Consider the following 3712-nt stretch of genomic DNA (forward strand, 5'->3'; position numbering starts at 1 on the left):
CCTCTGTTCTCCTATTCTTTCTAATACGTTTTCATTTCTAACCTTTTCTATGCAACATCAAATTTCGAACGCTTCTAACGTTTTCTTTTCCGCCACGTCCAACGTCCATGTTTCGCACCCGTACAGCGCCGTGCTCCAAACAAACACCTTTAACAAACTTAGAAGCTAATATTTTATATATATTTAATAAATTGCACCAAAGAAATTTTTGTTTCCATTTAATTTATAAATGAGTGACTACGTTTTCGGGGATTCCTAAAGCCAGTAGATGTGACTCCTAGCGCAGCTCTCCGACTAATTCAAGTCAAAGTCAAAAAATTAACGAAAAAGTCCTCGAAGATATACACTCGCATATCGAAAATTGAAAATAATATTTAGGTTATTATATATACATATTAGCACTGTACATCTCAATTTAACTCCGATTATTTTACGTACTACCGGACTACCACATAAAACTAATGTTTTCCATCCTCTAAACAGTATTTTTTCTGAATAAAAGGCACCCTATGTCCTTATCTGCACCCCTGACAATGTGTGTATAAAATTTCATGATGATCGGATAAGTAGCTGGGACGTGAAATGGTCATAAATAAAGAAACTCGCATGCACATTTGCAGTATTACTTAGGATTAAAAAATTAAAGTGCTTCGAAAAAATCAAAATTAAGTAAATTTGTCATAAATATTTTAAAGTAAAAGTACTTTTTGGTAGAATTATAATTCCGGCTAAAAAGGACCGTACTCTAAGTGAACTATTAGGTCTAAACGTTTCGTACCACTGAAGATGTCAGTCGCAGTCACTGTTGAAACGTCTGGACCCAACAGTTCATTTAGACCACGGTCCTTCATCTCGAAACACATATTATTATAGTGATACCTTTTCTTACGCTTTCTACGGGTATTAACGTTAAAGTTTGTACTAAAACATAATAAGCTTGTCAATTTTGTTTTATTAAAACATTTTGCCAATTTACCAGTTCTTAGATGTTATGGTAATCACTTAATAAAGCGTTTATATATTCCCTACTAATAGTCAACAATTAACAAAGCTTTATGTGCTTAATTTTATGTTCAGCTAAAGTACAATAGCATATTTATGGAGTCGTAAAAATGTATCAAGTGATACAAGTTTTAAACTCATCGACGTAGAAAACTTCTTACATGTCCTGATCAACAAACCTAAATTTTGTTCATGTCTACATAGAATTTTGTGTAATTCGGGATTCATGGAACGTATTATTATTAAGTAATCAAGATTTAATCTGGCAAGTGAATACCATTTGTAAAAGGACCTAATGGTGACACATTGCCACTAGGGTTGCCACCTTTTCAGGTTTTACATAAAGTATTTCTCGACTAAAAGGTTCAAAAAAAAAGTACTCGGCATAAAAATAAAATACTTAATTTTTTGTTTTTAAAAACATATTTTTTGTTACACCTAGCAGCCAGTAACAAATTGCTGACGCTCTTAAATACATTAATAGCCTCTAAACATGGCAAACAAAGATTTAAGTAAACTCAAAGTTCATTTTTAATTAGTTTTAATGAAGCTTTATTTCTGTCGTCCCGCCACTTTGCGTTCATAACACAGAATACTCTTTCTGTAAATGCTGAAGTGACCGGAACGGATAGCAAAAGTGACACTACTTTGAACAGATTCGGGAAATCAGGTTGTTCCGTAAATATGGCTTGCCATTTTTCTGTGCAATATTATTGATGTAAAAATACTCTGAATTTAGAATAATCGCTCACAAAATTACGATGTTCACTTAAGACCTTAAATAAAGTATTTTTGCGTACTTTATGTGTCTTGTAAAGTATAACGTACGCATAGTCGAAATAGAGTACAATACTTTATAATAAAGTACGGGTGGCAACCGTAATTGCCACCTTCATATTGGGCTTTATTACTTCTAAATGTTCCAGGAATAAAAGGAGTGAAGACGACCGTAGTGTGTCCTTATTTTATCCAAGCAACGGGAATGTTTAACGATGTAAATTCCAGATTTATACCCAAATTAAAATCCGCTGATGTGGCTGACAAGATTGTAGAGGCATTACAAAAAGAAGAAATGTTCGTCCTGATACCAACGTTTTTCAAATTTGTGATGATTTTGAAATGGTAAGGTGCAATTTTTTGTTCTATATATAATTTGATTTTCAATGAAAATTTTTCATTACACTCCCTACTTTCATTTTTCTATTCGAAACGGAATGGTCCGAAAAGAGTGACGAAACATGAAATTATTTTATAGTAGTTCCGCCCCCCGTCCTCGTTATATCTCCTAATATTGAAATTTCGTTTTTAACACTTTTGGAAATGAATTAAAAAAATACAACGCGCAATTATACAACACGCTACTAAAGTGAAACTTCTTCAAACACACAAACATACCGGGATAGGGGTTAAGGAATTGGTTTAATGGTATTATTTGTACACTATGCTTCGCACGGGTGCAATGCTGATAGTAAATATACTATAGAATGTCTTTATATACAACAATCACAGCTTTTTTGTCATTAGACAATACAAACCGGCCGGTACCGCCGCAACCGCTATGTCCCTGCATTTTAAGTCTGTAATATCTTCGAAAATATTCATTTAAATTACATGCTGTAAAGGGCCATATTGATCTATATTAAATGCACAATGTATTTAAAAGTACTTAATTGGATAAGGATTAATGCTGTATTGCTTAAAATCGCTTCGTAAATAAGCCATTATTTCTCGTAAAAAGTAAAGGATAAAAAATGGTTATTGTGGGTTATCCCTAGGAGATAGACATATACCATCGCGGACTTTTTTGTAGACCTTTTTAAGGTGTACAATACTGCAGTATATTATTTTGATCTATCTCGTAGGGTTCAGCCAGCGTTTGCAATATAAGCGCAAAAATGTGTTTATTTACATCACACTACAAACCCCTAAAATTATCAGCGTTTCTCTATTATTTTATGCATGTATTATTCATATAAACCTTCCTCTCGAATTACTCTATCTATTAAAAAAAACCACATGAAAATCCATTGCGTAGTTTTAAAGATCTAAGCATACATAGGGACAGACAGCGGGGGAAATGCGTTGCATGATTTCGTTACATAGCAACTCGCATGAAACGAACTTACACTACCGTGCGTAAAGAAGATTCACTTCAAAAAAGCATTTATGAAACGAACATATAATAAAAATGATATCGAAAATATAATTAAAAAAAATTCACTTACATGGAACGTCATTATTCATCATCATCATTTAACACCGATCAGTATCACAATAAGAAATCACTCCGAATTTCGCGTTAACGTTTCAAAATCGCTAATAGAAAATCTGAAACAAAGAAACGTAAAGGTAAATTGAAAACAAATGAAAATGTAGAAACTATAGGGACTTAACTTGTCTACAAAAATAAAATTATATTGTTGAAACAGTTTTTCATTAAATTAAAAATTAAGATTGTTATTTAAATAGGTACAATTAATATATTTACTCATCAATATTGAGGAAAATCGTAGAATATACCGGAGGACAAGTCGAAAGATTGTGCTTTATGCATAAAAATTGTGTACCAAAATATTAACTTACGTAAGCATCATACGTGCATTGGTTATTTAATTTAAATTAAAAAAAGTTTTTACATTTTCTTGAAATCAATGAATATCTTAAATTAACAGAATAATACCATTATTATATGCATTAGGTTAATTAATTT

At 32.0% G+C, this 3712-nt stretch overlaps 1 long non-coding RNA gene across 1 annotated transcript in view; it reads right to left on the bottom strand.

The window, feature by feature from the left end:
• LOC112905606 overlaps positions 1–3706 on the bottom strand; it is a 109766-nt gene extending 106060 nt beyond the window's left edge. The window contains exon 1 of the long non-coding RNA XR_003231909.1: positions 3228–3706. This is a non-coding gene — a long non-coding RNA (uncharacterized LOC112905606). The remainder of the gene's footprint in view (positions 1–3227) is intronic.
• Positions 3707–3712: the final 6 nt, after the last annotated feature.

This window comes from Agrilus planipennis, unplaced genomic scaffold, assembly GCF_000699045.2.
Source record: "Agrilus planipennis isolate EAB-ADULT unplaced genomic scaffold, Apla_2.0 scaffold224, whole genome shotgun sequence".
NCBI classification, from domain to species: Eukaryota; Metazoa; Arthropoda; class Insecta; order Coleoptera; family Buprestidae; genus Agrilus; species Agrilus planipennis.